At 41.0% G+C, this 19,997-nt stretch overlaps 1 long non-coding RNA gene across 1 annotated transcript; it reads right to left on the bottom strand.

Annotated features, from left to right (window-relative positions):
• Positions 1 to 173: 173 nt before the first annotated feature.
• LOC106628313 (uncharacterized) lies at positions 174 to 14,409 on the bottom strand. Its single transcript, XR_001331638.2, has 3 exons — positions 14,064 to 14,409; positions 2,965 to 3,091; positions 174 to 1,139 (listed from the first exon to the last, which is right to left on the bottom strand). It is a non-coding gene; the product is annotated as an uncharacterized LOC106628313 (long non-coding RNA).
• Positions 14,410 to 19,997: the final 5,588 nt, after the last annotated feature.

Consider the following 19,997-nt stretch of genomic DNA (forward strand, 5'->3'; position numbering starts at 1 on the left):
CAAGTTTTAATTGTTTGAAACACATATCTGAGGGACTTACATTCATTAATTCCATTTTAGCCAGGAAGGATTGAAACCAAGTTATGCACCAGTTAAATAATTACCTGGGAAATTACAAGGATAAAAATAAGAGGACACAGACAAGCAAAGTCCATGGGGCTTTATTGACCAGAATAGAATACAGGCCAATGAAGAAACATTTAATTAAGACACTGGAATCCAGACCAGGGGACTGACCAAACTTTGTTTTGCCTCTAGAATGTCAGCTGCCAGGTAAACAAGTGTATTAGAGCATCATTGACTCCAAATTGGTGAGCAGAGAAGGTCACCAACAGCTGTTAAATAGTAAACCTCATCCTCCATCTCTGTGGGTGCCAAGAAGGATGACATGCAAAAGTTGTTCAGTCACACACTGAGGGTGTTGGTAGCACTTGTTATGTCATCCTAAACACCACATCTGTTCCAGAGAACCACTGTCCTTCTTATCTGAATCCACAAAGGGCTTAACAGTCACACAAGCAATTCCTGTGACTGGGAATTGCAGATCTTATAGAAGCAATATAATGGAACTTCTTGCCTATCTCCAGATAGCAGGAAATAACCTCAGAAAATTCCTCCTTTCTCCACTGTCATCTGGTAGGGTTTTACTGGAAGAATGGAGAATACAAATGAGGATAACAGTGGCTTTTGTGGAAAATCTTCAGACACCATACATTAAATAAAAATAATAAATAAAATAATAAAGAATTTATAAATCCATATAATCCATATATAAAGGTAAATAACCAAGTCAGCCCATCTAGCCATATATCTAATAGCTTTAAAGATGTGACCTAGCTTCAGCCAGCTCAAAAGAGCTGTTGGTCTGGATCTGGTTTTATCTACAGAAGTATGCTAAGTCACATAATCTTCTGTGGTATTCCAGTGGGAAAACTGCAGGAATCAGAGTTCCTAGACTGGGAAGTTCATGGAAAAGTGAAACAAGGAAGCTGGACTTCTACCCACTGCATGTGTAGCTGCACAAGTCACAGCTGGCAATTCAGAAGTGAGGTCAAGTTATCCTCTGTCAGCCATGGAAGATTACTTGCTCCAGGAATAAATTAGCTAGGCACAAGGTAATGTGTTATTTCTTGTCCACCCTGAAAAAGAAATGAATCAACATATATCAGCTGAAAAGGTTCTTCCTTTCCCATGGTAGAACACAAAGCCCAGCAAAACAGACAACCCAAACTTTACCAGCAAAACCTCACAGAATGGAAGAAGCCTCAGGCTCTGAGGGGACTTATATTGGAGATTTGGTAAAACTATATTTTTCTTCATATACCCTGGCAGGCCTAGGTAGATCTCTAGAAGGGAAGACCTTGTATGGAAGAATGAAATAGAGAGGATAGATTTGCACAATGCATATTGAAATTATGGGTGTTGGTGTTACCCTGTGCTAGGCAGGCATAATAAACTTCTCTGAGAGACAGTGAACACAGAATAGAATAGACATAGAATCATAAAATGGCCTGGGTTAGAATGGACATTAAATACCATCTCGTTTCAACACCCCTGCCATGAGCAGGGACACCTTCCACTAGACCAGATTGCTCAGAGCTCCATCTAACTTGGCCTTCACAACTTCTCTGGGCAACCTGTTCCAGTGCCTCATCACCCTCACAATAACAAATTTCTTCCTAAGATCTAATCTAAATCTACACTCTTTCAGTTTAAAACCATCCCCCCATGTCCTATCACTAAATGCTTATGTAAAAGGTGCCTTTCCATCTTTCTTGTAGGCTCCCTTCAGGTATTGGAAGGCTGAAATTAGGTTGCCCCAAAGCACATGCATGATGGTCATGTCCATTGGGAGTCTTCAGACAGAGCTTGGGTTCTTGACCCGTAAGTCTCTAGCCCAGGGACTGCTGGAGATAAGAAGGAAGGAGGAGTCACTCCAGAAAGGGCCAGTTCCTGAGTTCTGCAGGGATGTGCTGCTGGCTCATCAGAGAAAAAGTGCTAGGCTGCATAGAACTTCTCCACAGACAGAGCAGCTCTTCTGCTCTCTAGTCACCTGTCACCTGTATTCCTTCCTGCTTTCAGGTGCATTTCCATGCAGTGCTACCATCCCTGGACTCCTTAAGAAGGATTGCAAGCATCAAGGGACATTACTGCTGATGCGATCATCAATAACTGCTGCTGGAAACCCATGCAGAAATATGTGCTGTGCACAGGGAAGCAGACAGCAACAACACCCAGCTCTCCTTCCCTCTCTCTCTTCCCCCACCTGTAACTGAAATTCAAGGACTGCAAGTCCCACTATGTCCTGTCAGGATAGTTCCATTCCTTGGGGAAGGGGTTAGCAATAACAAGCCATGCCTTAGCTGCAGTGTGCCACCCCATATGTGTAAAAACCAGTATGTGCAGGTAGACATCTGATTTTAGCCAAGATTTTTTGAATGGGCAAGAATGAGGGATAAGAGAAAATCCATGTGCACAGGCTGACCAAAATAACAGTGTTTTTCTTGATCTAATTTTGGGGCTAATTTTCTTCTCAGAAGGGACAGAGAAGTCAGATTGTGGAAACACCTCAGTCCTTTTAAGACAAGCCACAGCCTTGCACCTTTGAGGAGTGAGGCTTTCTGTAGTCCCAAGCATTTTGTAGTGACATTTATATACAAATCACCAAGTCAGGGTCAAGCCAGGCCTGACAGGAGTGGCCAGAGTCAAACACATTCTCATGATCAGCAGGCAAGACAGGTCCCATGTCAAGCTAGGAGCAGGGGCCATGGCCAGGTGTGACTGAAACACAGCTGGAGCTACAGCAGAACTCAGCAGAGACTGAGCTGCAGTGGAGCCCCTGAGCAGAACATGTGGGTGGATGCCCTATGGGAGTTTGATAAGAGCAGCTAAGGCTCATTAATGCACTCAGGACCCTGACACAATTTTTCTAGGACATACACAGCAGGAGAGGTGAAAAAGTACCATGGAAGTTTGGCCTGAGCCAGGGGTTACCCAGCAGAATAAGAAGCCCCAGCTGTTCCAGTGTGATCCATGCCACAGGAGTGTCAGACTCAGATGTTTCCTGTCTGATCCTTTTGCCCCAGAACACCTGAAAAATAGGCAAATAATGGTTAGAGCCAATCTGCAGGGGCCATGCCCAAGAGAAGAGGCAGCCACCCAATGTGACATTTGCTTTCCTTACATGCAGAAGAGCCAGCAACAAACAAACTCTTAAGGGAGGTTAGGAGGAGCATTAAAGGCTTTGAGTTGCAATAGATTTTTAAAACAAGCATGATAAAATTAAGAGGGAGGGAGGGAGGGAAGAAGGGAGGAAGGAAGGAAGGTATTGCATAAGTACCATTTCATGGGAAAGCAAGTTAAGAGGAAAAAATACCTATTACATGATAATCACTCTAATTAATCTTTACATTAATCTTTACATACTAGTTATAAAAGCTCTATTAGAAAAAGCAAAAACAGAAAAAAAGATGTTTTAGGGGATATTTAAAATGTAAGATACTAATATTTTATATTTTCTTGAAACACATAGATCAAACTGTCTGTATTGAATAGCTTATGCCTCATTTGTAAGGCAGAAGAGCATTAAAAAAGTTTTGAATCTTGCACAAGATCAGAGTGAGAGTCCATTGCAGGGTTGATAACACTACCTGAGCCTTAATACCTAAAACTACTGAAAGATAAGTATTATAACTTTATTAAATTGCTCTTTCCATAACAGAGCAAGGAGAGAGATAATAACAGGGCTATCAATTCATCACATTTGTCAAAACAGAAGAGCAGACAGCTACTTTTTGAAATCTTCATGTATCAGGGAAGATACAAATAATTCCTTTATGTTTTATATGTGGTATTTGCGAATAAAATAATAATGTGAAAGAGCATAATCTTTGGATGTTTCTTCAGGTTTCACCTCCAAACTCTATAACTTTCCTCCTTCCCTACTTCCAAAACATATTATAAAAAATATGGCTGGAAGCATTCTCAGAAGTCAGCTTAGTTTCTCCTTTTAACCCACGTCTAGACATAACTGAGAAATACTTGCCTGAAACAACAGCAACTATCTCCCTTAATGATGGAGATTTACAGCTTTCTCAGGCAATATAATTCATTGCTAGGGTACCCTTTCATACTTTACCCCTTGATTTGACCATGAATCTCCTTTACTGCAGTTTAGATCCATTATCTTTTGTCTTACGCACTGTGAATGCTCTGACAACAAGCTATTACTTCCCAGCAAGCGCTTGCATACCTAAGGAATATTTCTTCTGCCTTCCTTTGGAGTTCTCTTTTTCAGACTAAATAAACCTAATTCTGCTTTTGTTTTCCTTGCTGATCACAGTTTCCAGTTATTCTTTTTAATCTCTGCAGAGTACATCCATTTGGACCACATATTTCTGAAGTATGGTATCCAAAACTGTATGGAACAATCCAGCTGCGACTTCCATTCATCCACATTTTGACATCTCCAGATGTTTTCTTTTGGCTTGATTTAGTCTTGTGCAAGCTCTTTCAGTATATAAGGATGTGAATATTTGGGAAAAAAAATAAGGCACCAAATTAAAAACTGAAGGGTTAAAGCATATAATACAGGAGTTTGAGGGACCCAAATTGTGAGAAGTGAACAGAACTACAGTGCTAGAAGCTGCTATTATTAGGAATAACAAGAAGTTCATACAGGAAATACACAACCTTATTTCTGCCTGATTGGTGCCCTACATTACTATAAGCATTCTAGATGGCCATAAGATCCTTTGGAATTCAAAGACTCAAAGGCACCTCTCTCCTTATAACCTCAGATCCAGTTCCTTAGAGAAGACTATCCCAGTGTGATAGTACTTACAAATTTTCTTCAAGTAGAGGTCCTTCAGTGAATCCCTGAAATTTGTTCCTCATGCTATGCAAGCCAGCCCAGTGCGACCTTTCCAGGAGCAGAACAATTGTGCAAGCCCCATATACTAATTTCATATAGCTATGACATAGTAAAGAAACCATCTCTGCAAATAAGAGTATGAAGACTGAATACCTTGATTGCTGTTTTCCAAATGTAGTTTCAGCAAGTCTCTGAAAAATTGTGAGAATTGTTTTTCCTTGACAAGACTGTCATTGATTCTCCTTCAATACAAGTCAGGTTTGATCTAGATGAAATGTGTTCCATAGCACAGCCCTGACTCCTGAAACTCTAGTTATTTACGTTACTCTTCAACCTCACTGAAAGTTGCTGCTCAGGAAGAATTGCAGACAGAATTATGACCAGCCACACAAGTGGAGCTAAAAATAGAGGGGGTTCTGTTAGCAAGGAAATTTTATAAGGCACATGAAGCCATATCAGTGCATTTGTGAATGGCCTGGTTTTCAAAATTATCTTTATCTAGTCACCACTGGATACATATTAATCTTATTCCAACACAAAATCTATGTTTGGAGACCCCTTTCTATAAGCTCTGGCCAGCATATGTGATTCATAGGTCTATGATAATTTCATGATACTGTGAAAACTTCATGAGAGTGCTCCAGCTACAGTCCCTGGAGGCCAAGTCCAGGATTTTCAGGACCTTCTGTGATGGGGAACCTTGCAGCTTTCAGAGCCTCCTTCCTCCCAGAGCCTTCAGACTTATAGTTTTGGGGAACCTCAGACTCTACTAAGGAACCCAAAATTTGGCAATATGCATGCCACGTGGATCTCCCATGAACCTGAGTGATGAGTTATCACCTTTGCCAGGAATCCAGCAACTCAGACAGGAATTCTACTGGACACCCGAGTTACAAAGTAATGAAAAATACTTGTGAAATACTCACCCTCACTGAAATATTAATTGATCAAACCATATTTGATCAAACTTCAGCCTAACTTTGAGAGAGGTACATTTGCCCTCAAAAGAGGCAATACATACAGATACATATATAGTTGCTTTTCAGAGGCTGTCTTTTCCCAGTAGCTGCAGGATCATGTCCAGGCAGGCTACAGTTACCAGTGACCAACATGGGACTCCAATGAGACAGGCTTCTGCTCAGGAAACCATTTATTCAGCACGCAAACAAACTCAGCCTAGAACCAGAGATAGAGAGCCCCAAACAGAGGCAGGGTGATGGGTTTTGTGGGACAGAACCAGGGTGGAGTTTAAGGTTGGGAACTAATAGGAACAGAGTAAGGGAGAAACTCCAGGGGCCCAAACCCAATCAGAACCCCTGGGCTGCCACCCCATGAGGGGTCCAGGGTGGAGCAATTTTTCCCAGGCTCACAGGGCCCATCCCCTGAAGCAGAGGAATTGAATTCACACTTCCCTGGCTTTAAAGAGCCACACCTCTCACTTTAACGACGCTTATCTGAAACTAAATCTTTGCCTTCCTGGGCAGGGGGCACCTTACACCCAAGTGTTCTCTTTGCCTCATTAGAGTGATGGAGGGCTGCTGGGAAATGAGAATTATTCATAATTCCAATATTCCAACAGCATAGTGGCTGTCATGGTTTTGAAGCAGTAACTAAAAAATTACTAGAAAACTTACTTATTTCTTGCTGTGAGATATGGATTAGAACAAGAGCAAAACAGGCTTAAAACTAAAAAGGAATAAAGTTTATTAACAGAACTACAAGAATAAGAAAACCAGATCAACTTCCAGAAAACCTCTTTCTCCCCCACTACCCAACTATTCCCTTGTTCACATGACAACTTAGAGACAAAAAACTTGGAACTTTGGTGTTTAAATCAGTCCCAATTCCTGTTAGAGTCTTTTCATCAGTCTTTGTAGAGAAACAGAAGTCTTCTTCTGCTAATCTATGGAGTTTTTTACAAGAAAACTATTTCTGTTATAGCTTCCTATTTCTCTGATGCCAGCTGCCCGGAAAAAAATCTGTTGTCAGTCTATTCCTCCCATTTCACATCACTCTGAGGTGTGTTATGGGCCATGAATCTAGTGATGTCATTTTTAAGGATGAGTTATTCAAAGGCAAAAGTTCTCTTCATCTGTCTCTGTGAGCCTCCCTGGAACCAAAGTTTTCTCATTGCCTCTCAAGGCCTCTCAAATCTTAAACTATTACTTCACCTCACTCTGTTCCAGCACCTCACTGTATCACAATTACTCCACCTTTTGCTCAAAATTCACACTTTGAATACTCTATTCCTCCCAATATACTCTGTCATGAATTATAGGAGTTTTTTCAGGACATTATTGTCCATCTCCATAACTTTAACAGAAAAATATTTCAGCTTAATTAAAACACCTCCTTATTCTCTACCTCTTCTGAAGCTTAATTCTTTTCTTTACTGTCTCTGATAGTTTATAAAGTCTCTTTATATGTTGATTACTCTCTCTTTCTTTCTCTGGAAAAAAGGATTAATCTTCAAGTCTCATCTGGGTAATGAAAAGGTTAAAATCTTGCCCAGACTTTGTAGATGGTTCTGTGACCTCTGCCGAAGCAGCAGCTGGAGTTGTCTGCGATGGAAGATTTTTCATGGCTGCTCTGGAGAGTGTGGTCACTGTCTCAGCCCGCCGCAGGTCAAGAGGTTTTTTGTCTCTCTTTACTCGACAGTCTGTGGTGAATTCTGTCACGGCAAAAACTGCAGCCGAGCCAGGGACAGGCCTGGCCCGGCCAGAGCCCGGGGCAAGCCCCGCAGGCCCCATCTCCCGGCCAGGAGCCGTGGCAGGCCCAGCCCAGCCCCTGCCCCACGGGGCTGCATGGCCTGGGCAGGGGTCGGGAAGCCAGCTAAAGCTCTGTTACCTTTCACAGCCAGGAAACAAAGAGACCAAGAAATTCCCAGGCTTAGGTCTTAAGGTGGTGTTCACAGGTTGATCTCGCTTTTCAATGGTCAAAACTGCTGTCAATTCTTAGAAATGGCCAGCTGTTGGCCAGGAGAAAAACTCCCGTCAGCCTCCAGCGGTTTTAACTTCCTTAGGTGTTTATCTTAGTTTTCTTAAATGCCAATCTATCACAGTGGCCCTAATTTTCTGAGTTTTCAAACATTGCAGGAAACACAGCTGTAATGAAAGTTAATATACTTATGACTGTGTTGAACTTTGTCTCTATAAAATCCACTGCTGTTCAAAGTAGCGTAGTTCCATTCATCTTCCATGGTGGTGTTGGAGTCTGAGATACAGTGTGTGGCCTTGTTTCTGATACTTAGTTCTAAGATCCAGAAAAACACTGAATTTCATATAATGTGAAATTAATGAGCATGTTTTCATGGTGATACATGAAAACAACTGTTAAAGTTAGATAGAAAAAGCTAAAAGTGTAAGTGTGTAGATTAGAGAGTTTTCTTAAGTCACTGGGTGAAAAAGGTAGTTTAGAGAGCAGAAGACAAGATGGGGGATTTAGGGTGTTGTCCTTTGTCCTTCTTCTTTCTTCTTCATGTTCTTCTTTTAAAGGTTTTTAGGTAATAGTAAGTGATTGGTTAGAAAATGCTGCAGTCCAGCACATAGATGATGGGTCATTGGGTCATTAAGAAAAATAATATACATGTCTATTGTTAATTGGGTAAAAATAAGTATAAAGATAAAAGAGCGGCGTTTTTCGGGGCCATTTTGTGCTATCAAACACAAAGTGAGCCACAAGGCCTTGTTGTACCATCAGAAGAAAGAAATGTACCAGATTGCAGTGATTTAAACTTGTGCAGCCAGTCTGGAGAGACCTGCCAAGTTTTGTGATGACCTTCTAATAAACACGAGAAACAAGATTCTAATGAGCTCGGGAGTTTTCTTCAAACCAGAGAACTAAGATAAGCAGGGCTCCCCACGAGGGAAGATCCCAAAAGAATTCAGTCCAAAAGAGACTGAGAAATCCAGGAAGAGAAAGAAAAATACAGAAGAAATGCAGCAGAATCAGAGAAACAGAAAAAGGATTTTTTAGAGAAAAGTTACAGGTGGTTTTGAACAACAATAAAAAACTTTTGAACTTCCAGTGTCTTGTGTGCCATGTCTTCCAGTCTCTTGTAAAATCTCTTTCCATAGCAACAGACTTTTTCCCCAGCCAAGGATTAAAATGGTTAAACGTACTTCTGTTAGATATGAAACAGCCTTTGGTGAGCTATAGACCTGATTAGAAATAGAATTAAGAGGAGTTAGATTGGCAGAATGCCTGCCAGTGAAGTATGGAGGGGATATCATTAAAGATACACTTTTGCTGTGGTTTATGTTCCTCTGAAGTCGATTCCCTTTTAAATTACTTTTGCCGCTATGAGAAAGCTAGCAGGGTTCTTCACCAAAAGGACCAGGACATAGCTGCAGAGAGGTTAATCAGTCTTCATGAGTGACAGACAGACAACAGGAGAGTTTTCTACTAGTCACTTTCTCTCCTCCTGGAAGTGTTATTCTGAAGCTATTTGCATCCCCTCACCCTGTGCCTTCTCCCACCTCCCAAAAAAGTTAGTGCCACCACTCATGTCACTGACACCAGCATTCACATGGACACACAGAATTTACTGAAGTGAGTTCCCACCAGCCTCATACCGGATCTCTGAAGCTGGGTATTTCTTCATCCATGTGGCAAACTCCTGGCAAATTCATCTACACAAATCAATCCGATTCTATCTAGAAATTTGATCTACAAAACTGTAATGTTTTATTATCACATGTAATGTTTAATCATTACAAGTTTTCCTTTCCTTTTGCCTCAAATGGTTTTTGAAGACCTTCAAGGTCCAAGTGGAATGAGACACTGGATTCTACAATTTGGTTCCTGCAGACTGTAGAAATGTCTTTTTCTTTTCATTCTGTCTGCTAAGCTAAAGATGCAAAAGATATCAAGTTGCATTGGGGCATTCTTCTACAAGAGAAACTATTCAGTAGATGAAAAGATGGTTTCCTACAATAGTTCCCACTTAAAAGCCTTTTGGACTCCTTTAACATTTTGTTATGCGAAACAGATCCTTCAACTTCACTGCAGCTTCATATATCTTCTCCAGATGTTCAGAACATCTTCTGATCCTGAGTACACCAATACCAGAAACCAGTACATCCATATAGACATGACCCTCTAATCATGGCCTCCAGTCAAAGACCCACACTAGGGAGGAGGTGGCAAACAAAAGTGAGCACGCTGAAGCCATTAAGCAAAGCAAAGTGAAACATACATCAACTAGACCTACACAATTGTGTATTGCATGTATTCCTCTCACAGGACAGAAGAAATTGTGCAGGACAGTAGAAAGAAGGAACAGTAGGCAAGCAGTTGATGCACAGAGGCAGTGTTGGGAATTACATGAGCAAGGTGATTTGATTCAGGCCTTTCATCTATATGCCTGTGGGAGGTAGGGTACCACAAGATTGAGTAAGAAAGCACTGCCAGCCCTGAAAAATACAGGATAGAGCTCAGAATACCATTCTCTCCCCCCAGTCAACACATTACCAATGCAAATGCTTCCTTGGAAAAATAAATCAAGGAAGCATAGAGCTAGGTAGTGAAAAATGAATATTCCAAACCCAAGCAATGCCTCCTTTTTTTTTTAGATTTTCTTCCTTTCCCTCCAAATTATATGACATTAGGGAGTTGAGATAACCATTCTGCAAAATGTCTGTTAGGTTCTTTGTAACCCAACATTTTATTGAAAATTATAATCCTGTCCATTTTTCCCATACTTGTACCAGAAAACATCTGGAGTAGCCTCCAGAACCTAGCTGACACAAGATGAGTTCTTGAATAGCTCAGTACTGAATGGAAACTGATAGAAAGCAACAGCTATTGTCAAAAGGTGACTGCAGTGTTCTGAGAGATATCTTATGATTCAGTGCCCAACAATTTGTAACAAATATAGCTTAGACTGCCTATCAGTAAAGAAATTGAGGCCAGACAGACAAATTTTTAAATACATTTTACCAATGTCACCTGCTAATAGAAATTATCGCAGACTCACACCTCTCTTCCTTGTATATTATTGCCAAGAAAATACAAACCAATCCAGAAAGTCCAGCAGGTAGCGTGGTGTGGATCCATTTTCATGCACACTACAGCTCTCACTCAGAAGATGAAGTGCTTGGTTGAGGTCCAAGATCCATGCCAAAAGTGTTCTCCCTTCACAAGGGAGACAGTCGTACATTGTTCATTTCTGTTCATTTCTTTGTTTCACTATCCTGTGGTAAAATCCTTGACCCAATGAAGTCATTACAACCTTTGCCAAGGATTTTAATCTTGCCCTACATTAAGTATCTACTTATAACCATGGGAAGCTTTCTTGTGCAAGGACAGAGCACTCCCAAAGTGCCATCTAAGGCTGAAATAATTCCCTAAGGAACTGGGAATCATCACAAATCTCATTACCTTCTTGTACAGGGCACTTTGAATTTGCTCTCAGTAACATGAATAGCAACACATTTTAAAACAAAACACATTTGAACATAATGAACATTCAAAACAAAAGTTAAGGCAGTGAAGCCTTAGTAAAGCCAATGGCAATACCAGGTAGTGCTGCAGTAAAATTCATAATAAAATTTTTTTAAAAAATTAAGAAGAATACACTTCTCCTATTGTAAAAAAAAACAAACCTCCCAATTTTGGAAGGGCTTTTAATCTCAAACAAGCTACATGGAGCAGCGACTTTACAGTTGACAAAGACTTTGAAGCAGCAAAACCATGCTGCATGTGATGAGATGCAGGACAAAATGGTGATGCAAAAATAGAAGGATAAATATAGCTAAATGTGCCTTGCAGAACACAGAAAGCTGAGGCAGGTGTTGTCATAGCTGTCAGCTTTCAGGTTCCTTCTTTCTTCAATTTTTTCAAATCATATCTTGGTTCTTTCATAAAAAACATGGAAAAGGACCAGATATGAGACTTCTGGATTTAAATCTGTAATTCCAAGTGTTTTGAAAAGCCGTCTAAAATTGTTGGATACCTGCTAAAAAGAAAAACAAACTTCAACCCAATAATCTTGATTTTTGTTTTAAAACCTTGTTTCTGAGAAATTAGAAAAGACAGAAAGTGTTTCTAGAGGAAAAAATAATAGTTTTAAATTATTAAAGCCTCAGATAACACACATAAAAATACAATTAAATATTTTTAAAAAACTGAAGTACTTCTTACTTGTAAACAAGTAACCTAGAAGAAATTGTAACATGAGAATGCAGAGTTTGCAGTTCTTAACTGAGAGTCAAAAGTATCCCAAGTTGTGTCACTTCTGTGACACAGTCTGAAATGAGAAAATCCCTACCACTGTGAGACTGTTACAAAAATAGCCAGCACTGGCAAGGGAGCATCAACTGACTTCAGTAAAGGAGGGAAATACTGGCAAGCTCAGACCTTGACCTCTAGCAGTGATATTCCTGTTTCAAGACTTGGAGGTCTACACACATATCCACCTATTTCTGTCAGAGTCTACCCTTGCCGCAATCTATCCCTGGGCAGAGAGCCAGTGCAAAATCTCTCCAGCACAGAAGCCCCACTTGAGCCATGGATTTAACAGGAACATAATGAAGGGAGTGGCTGAAAATAACCTGCCCTTACAAGGCAATCACATTTCAGGATTCCCAGGCCATAGGGAAAAAGCATCTGTAAACAGCAGGGTCTCTGGGTCCTGCCTTTCCCACCACCTTCTTCTCCTTGGAAAAGGAAACCTTGAGAAACTTCTGTGAAAGCAGCAGTCCCAATGTGGGAAAGAGAACTTTTAGTGGCTTTGCTCTCCCTTGAGCTGCCCCTCTATGTCTATGCCGACTGTAGGCGAGCAGTGGAGCGCACTTTTTCCCAGTTCTGTACAACGTGAGAGCAGGAGAATGTGTGCTCCAGGAGCCTCTTTGCAGACGGTGAGCTTTTTTCTTTATGCCTTCGTCTTTTCTGCTAGCTCGTAATCTGCCCCCTAGCTTCCCTGGGGCCAAGGGGAAGAGGATGATCTTTATATAGCTGTCCTCGGGGACTGGGTGAATCACAGAGTAACATCTAATCCCTCTTGCACTCGGCAACTGTATAACATCCCAGCTGAATATCAAGCCAGGGAAAATAAGCTGAAGTTTTACGTACAAAAAAAAAGTCAGGGAGAGATATCACAAGCACAAGTTAGAGGAGTTATCAGTTTCCAACATAAAACTCAAACTGAAAAATTAAACAAAGGGAGGGTGCAGAAACCACCTAGAAAGGCCGAGATATCATGCTCTTTATCTTGGCACTTAATTTTTCATAAGTTTTTGAAAAATAATATTCAGTAGTCATTAGGTGAATTTATTGTATTTATTTTTTTAAAATTTTTTTGGTTTTTACTTCTTTTAATGGAAAGGGAAAGGAGCCATGTTTTTGTAAAAGCTTGGCCACCATGTTTGGTATCTCAGCTGTATATCATGCACTGTTTGTCATTTCACGCCACTTAGAACAAATCCCATCTGGCTGGAATCCTAGTCCTGTGGACTGTGAGTCATGGATATTAAATGACCATCATGTGAGCTCCTGCATGCTGCTGTGTTTAGTGTGTGGCACTGTAAAGTTGTACAGTATCTCATCACAGAAGATCACCAGCATGCATACACAATTTGAGCTGGAGCGCTTCCATAACAACACAAATTATTTGTTTTAGCAAGAGGCAAGGTAGAGGTAGAGATGCATGAAGCTGAAGCAAAGGTACAGCTTTTAAGTGATTTTTTGAAGACCTGTAAGCCACAGAAAATCAGTTGCTGGTTCTGTAGCAGCAAATCTGGGGCAAGAATGGAAAAGGTACTGTCCGTAGTGGAAGGGTATGCAAGAACTTTTAAATCTGCTCAAGGGAATTCTGTAGCAGTCTTTTTGATGCATAATTATAATCCAGTCCAGTCCCACCCGGGATATCCAGTATCCTACCCAGGATAAGGAAATGAAGACAGACATTTAAGTATTTTTTTCATAAGAACCAGAACAAATTTTGGGATTGTCTAAAATACCAGTCCCAATTCAGAATTTTAAAACAAGCACTGAGATCTATTTCACTGTTGTGATATGGACAATCCTTGAAGTGGATGGTTTTAGTCTAGCAGAAGCCCAAATTAGAAGATTTACTCAGCAGTCCATTTCACGTTAATAACATGCAGGAAATCTGTACTACAAATCAGACTGGACTGTTTTTCCCTAGTGCTAGGGGAAAACATTATTTTCATAGAATACCATTTCATACCTGGATTAGGTAGGTTTATTCCATCCTGGTTATGAGCTGGGTAATTTCCTGCCATCGGTGATAAAATGAAAATCCATTTTAGACAACATACAGGAAAACCCTGTAAGAGCTGGATGTGAAAGCCCATTTCCATCTTCATTAGCATGGGTAAATCATTCAGGCTAGAAATTGTTGTTATCCAGTCCAAAGCGTTATCCAGTTGCCTTCTGCAGGTTACTATGAGATCATGTACTGCTATCAAAAGTTCTTAGGAGTCTATAATGTTTCAGCTTTCAGTCACGGCTCCAAAAAAACTACTTCTCTTGCTGCTGGTTCCAGCCTAGGTCTGTTTTACTGTCTTCACATGTGTTTTTCTTCCTTGTAGCAGCTACCAGCTTCTTCCCACTATCCCAGCAGTTTCTTCTACCTTTGCTTATGTTTCTACCACGTCATAGCAGTGTAGTTAGCTCTCCTTAGGTCAGCAAAGCCAGGGGTTCATAGCTTGAGCTTTCTAACATTTTTCAAGAACTGAGTCTTTTAAAATGTATTATATTTCTTGAATTAAGCATCAAAAACTTTGCATTTGAAGTCTGTTCATGAGCCAAAAGAGACAGTTAAAACACACTACTGATTTTTTGTACAGAAGCCCAGGGTTTTACAGAAATAAATATGGCTTGAATCAAATGAGGAAAATTTATTCACATTGATCCAGACTTAATCAAAATCACCATTATAAAGACATCATCATGTGAGAGGAAGATTAAAACTGTTAATACACTGAACTCAAGTTACTGTGACTGTCAGAGAGAAGTCAAACACTATGTTGGGTAGTGTTAATAAAAACAGCATGTTAAATATACAGCTATGTAACTACATCTAGCTCCAATCAATTTTCCTTGATTTTTTTTTCTATTCCTTTATTGATATAGGGGAAAATTTTAAAAATGCTGTTGAATTTGAAAGAGTTTAAGAGAAAACATTTTCAAACATGGAGCTTTCATGGAAAAGGAAAGACCAGGAGGAAGCAGGATTATTCACAGACATATGAATGGATATCAGATAGAAGATAAATCAGTCTTATCAACCCACTGGGAAGACCAGGAAGTAATAAAATAAAACATTAACAAGGGAAAAAGCAGATTAAAAATTTGAGAAATTTTCATAACCATGTGAAGGCAAAATAAACCCAGATGAAAATGCAGAAACAAGATGCCAGGAAAAGCTATGAAATTAACTTCACAGGGGATATTCAAGATATTGGTCTGTGGGGAGTCACTTCAGCATAATGAAATCAGAGCTTTCAAGATGCAAAGACATGAACTGGGGAATCCACTCACTACCTTCTAACCCAAATCATCAGAAATAGCTTTGGTGAGCTAAACATTATGTTGTCACACGTTGTTGGCATTTATTACAACCCAGTTTTCTTGAAATACATGGAACAGACAAGTATGCTGACAATGGCCTCGTAACCTGAATGTGACAGCAAGGCCAGACATGGGTATCTGACTAAAAGTCATTGCTATTTTTCCAGGTCAAATCTTTCTTTAAATTTAACCTGCTTTAGTGAAATTATTTCAAAACTGTTACTTGAAAGCATACTGAGATAAATTTTCAAGGAATTTTAATTAATATATGTGCTTTGCTTTTTTTCTAGCAAAGATTAATGCTTTTGCATAAGGGTTGGAAGGCATTTTTACAGTCAGAGGAAAACAGAAGTCCCCGCTGCTCCCTCAAAGAGAGCACAGGCCTGTCAGCCTGATTCTGGTGTTTGGAAATAGAAATATTTTCTTCTTTTATTTACATAACTGTGATAACAATCTGTAAGCCAATGTACAACTAAAGTGTCTCCAGGAATTACACTGTTTGCAAGAAATGCATTTTAAACTTATTATAATAGTGTACTCAAGAGCTTGAAATTTCCATGCCCACAGGGCAATATAGCACTACATTTGTGATTTGATGTCACAAGCATGTAGGCTTCAGTTTTAGAAATACTCTCCAAGAAAACATTTAATTTTTCTCTCCAGGGAAAACACTAAATCCTACCTCAGAAAACTGTACAGAAGGAAGGAAATTTGGTTTGAGATGGCCATGTTTTGGCTTCTAGTCATCAAAATCAAATCCCCTCCCCATATGTATTCCAGCTTTGGCTTCATAGCCCTACTGCTTTGAACCTAAGCATTAAACCTAGAACACATTTTGCCCTTTATACTATATTCTCATTTGTAACATTCCAGAGAGTTTTTCTTATTTTCCAGAATTCTGGAGGTCCATGATTACTTATGGTTTCTAAGGAAATAAGGTTTAGATGATCACAATCTGCCCACTCATACATTTCTCTTTCCTTCTCTCTTTTGAAAAACCAGAATATTTTTATTCACATTTGACTGGATGATGAAGATATCAAAGATAAAACACTTCTTTGGGTAAATGAAAAAGAACCAAGCTGATTCTGCCAAAGGAATCCAGCCACTGTGTGGCCAGAGATGGGAGCCAGGTGGCCAGTCAGCATGTGTGTATTGACAGAGCAACCAACACCTTGCTAGGTTTTGCCCTTGTGCTGCCACTCACCCATCTGGCTAGGTAAAATTCCCTTCATAAAGCTGGGACATCAGAAATGACCCACTAAAAACCTGCTTCTCTTTTTGGAGAGTTGTGTGAATGGATCCCAGGCTCCAGAAGCACACTGCTGTGCAAGGTAAAACAGATCCCAGCACAGCCAGAGTCACACGAGTGATGAGCCCTCAGGATTGCCAAAACAGAGGCTGATACCCATAATTATCTCATATCCAGCATTACTGAGGTCCTGCACCAAATACTCACCCAGAGCACATGCAGGGATGTGGTTCCAGTTCTCTGTTTCTCGGCCGGAATTCATCCTGGTGTGCTCAGCAAGGCACTGCTCAGACTGGACTGCAAGATAAAGATGTAAGTGTCCACAGAAGTGTCCTGCCCAGTGCTGGGCAGTTCAGCACAGTGGGAAGCCTACCCAGTGTACTGGGTAGCTGTGTGGTCAAACAGGCTGAGTGGTGGCCTTGTTGCCTCAGCTGTCATACTTTGTTTAAAGGTAGTTCAGGTATGAATTGCCCTTGCTTCAAATGCATCCAGCTCATGATAAGGCTCAATACATGCACAAAATTTATTTGTACCTCATTCTGATCAGCCTCAGGTTGTGCTGGGGGAGGCTTAGACTGGATATTAGGAAAAACTTACTCATTGAGAGGGTAGAACAGGCTGCCAGGTAAGTGGTGGAATCACGGTACCTGGAAGTGTTCAGAAATCATGTGTATATGGCCCTTAGACACATAACTTTGTTGTGGGCCTGGCAGTGTTAGATTGCTGCTTGGCCTTTTGCAACCTAAACAATTCTAGGATTGTGTGATTTCATAGGATCTAGAAGGATTGAAATCAGTTGAGTAAACATGAACAGAGAGAATTTACAGAACAAAATTCCAGAAGGCTTAAAAGTCGTATCTAGCCAATTGCCTGATTAAAACAACACGGTATTTATGTTCACATTTTGCCCCATTAGGTTACAAACCACTGCAATTCTCACGTTTTACACACACAACATTGAAACACTATCTGCAGATACCCACATATGAACCCTTCAACTTCAGAGGAGAATGGGTACTTTGAGGACAAGAGCTGCCTAAGCAATTTCAGCCGTCTGCCATGTGATGGGATCACCTCCTTTCTGGGAAGCTGGTAGCACATTAACACCATGCAGTGAGTCTGGAGCTGGCTCTGGCATCCAGAGTGTAGGCACAGCCCTGGTCACAGGGTTGAGAGGAGAGGGGGAGCTGAGACTGACAGCTGCAATACCGGGAGCTGAAGTGAGAAAGGCTAAAGGGGAGGGTCAAATTGCTGTGGGAGCAAGTGTCACAGTATCTGGTTTCAACCAAACAAACTACCTACTTGCACTTAATTCCCTTATACATCCAGCATGTTTGTTAACATACTGATTTCTGTCTACTTCACAAACAAAAGCGCCTAAAAGTCACCAAAGTCAAAGGGTGGGAGTTAATTTTTCCAGTCAGGAGAACTGTGCAGAAAGCTTAACAGAGAGTGATTTGCAGATCCAAAGAAATAGTATCTAATTTAACCAAGAAGAGTGGCCAAGAGGTAGTCTAGAGTGGGCCTCGTGGTGAAATAAAGTGAAGAACACCTTCAAGAATCTTGCTCTAAAAGTTATTGTGTTTCACTAAGGTAGAGGCTATATGAAGGCCTGAATGGGGTAACCCTTTCAGTGGATGGTGCTGATAACTCACCTGTGCTTTGGCCACTGCTGAGCAGGGCTGGCACAGCCACAGAGCTCTGCAACCTTCCCCCTCCATCAGAAGGCTGACCCTGGGAAGGGAGACATCTAGGCCAGCTGACCCAAACTAACAAATGGATGTTCCATACCATAGGACATCAGCTCAGATATAAAAGCTAAATGAAAAAGAAGGAAGGGGAATCATTCCTTATTTACAATTTTTGCCTTATGGAGCAGCCACTCCAAGTGCTGAAGCCTTGCTTCCCAGGAGGTAGCCAGACATCATTTGCTGGTGAGAAATAGAGGATAAAACTTTTTTTTTTTTCTCTTTGTTTGTGTGCACCCTAACTTCCACTTTTGCTTAGGTAAACTGCCTTATCTCAACCTATGAGTCCTTTTCCATTGTATTTTCTGTCCCCTGTCCAGCTGAGAACAGGGACTGATAGAGTGGTTTGGTGGGCACCTGGCATCCCAGCAAGGTCAAGCTACTACAGGGAAGAAAGAGGGGGGAAAAGCAACTTTTCTGATGTAATTTTTAATGGATTAACCCTGAGTTTTCTTCCCTGTTTATTTTAAAATCTGTTATAAGAGAATTGTGTACATTGCATATATAAATGTATGAGTCATGTAACCCTAACATGACCTGACATCAGTGAGTTATGATTTTATATGGATATCACTGGTACATTCCTGACCAACAAATGTGGCAAATCCCTAAGCAGGGCCCCAAGGCACCTTGTCATGTAAGATCACTGCCCAACACACCTTCCAGAGTAGCCAAAGAGCAGCAGAGTAGATCACGTCAGGAGCTATTCAGGTAGGTAACTCTGGAAACAGATGAAAGTGTCTTCCACTGTCTGGCGATGACCAGGAAAAGCACTCTGACTTGTAACAAGATGCCAGGGAGGCCCAGAAGACCAACCAACTTGCCAGAGCATCCTTTCTTCCTCTGTGCAGATGTCTGGGAGCAAGATACGCTGACAAGCCAATCAGAGACTCTGTGCACAGAAGGATATTTACAAATGTCCCACCTTTGTGGTCCTGAGGAACTCGAGAGAAAAAGTACCCCAAGGGGTCCAACTTAACAGTATGCCTCAGTAACCATGTGAGAGATGGTGGTGACAAAAGGGAACCTGAGCAGCCAAAATAAGCACACCAGTTTTGTTCTGAGGAGCTTGGCCCAGGAAAAAATGGCTTGTCCCTAGAGAAAGCTGTTGGTGTATAAACATAATCCGGCCATCAGTCTCATCATGAGCTTAAGTGCAAAAGCAAAAAAGAAGACTGAACTGAGAGATGTAGCTGGAACACACCATGTACCCCTGAGGCCACCCCAGATAAATGAAAGGTACTCCAGACTGAGAAGCTCAGCTGAATTTCAATTCACATATCAACATCAGTGAAAGCAGATCAAATGCACAGACGGCGGGAGAGTTTCTGTGGCAGAATTGGATTGCATCAGGGATGAAAACAACCAGGAACGAGGAGAAAGGAGGCCAACAAAGTAGTACCATTACATCTGCCTTATATGTGTTCTGAAAAAGGTGATTCCAGGCCAGCTTATGGCTTTTTTCAGCTGTCTAGAAATGAATATGGGTTGCTCTGCATGGGCGCTGGCAGTGGGTTCTGCAGAGGAGCCTCCATGAGGAGTGGCCAGGCTGATTCCAGTTGGACACAGCCCATTCCAGATGGCTCCA

Source organism: Pseudopodoces humilis, chromosome 1 (assembly GCF_049639895.1).
Source record: "Pseudopodoces humilis isolate 2021_Gansu_Grassland_sample_001 chromosome 1, ASM4963989v1, whole genome shotgun sequence".
NCBI lineage: Eukaryota > Metazoa > Chordata > Aves > Passeriformes > Paridae > Pseudopodoces > Pseudopodoces humilis.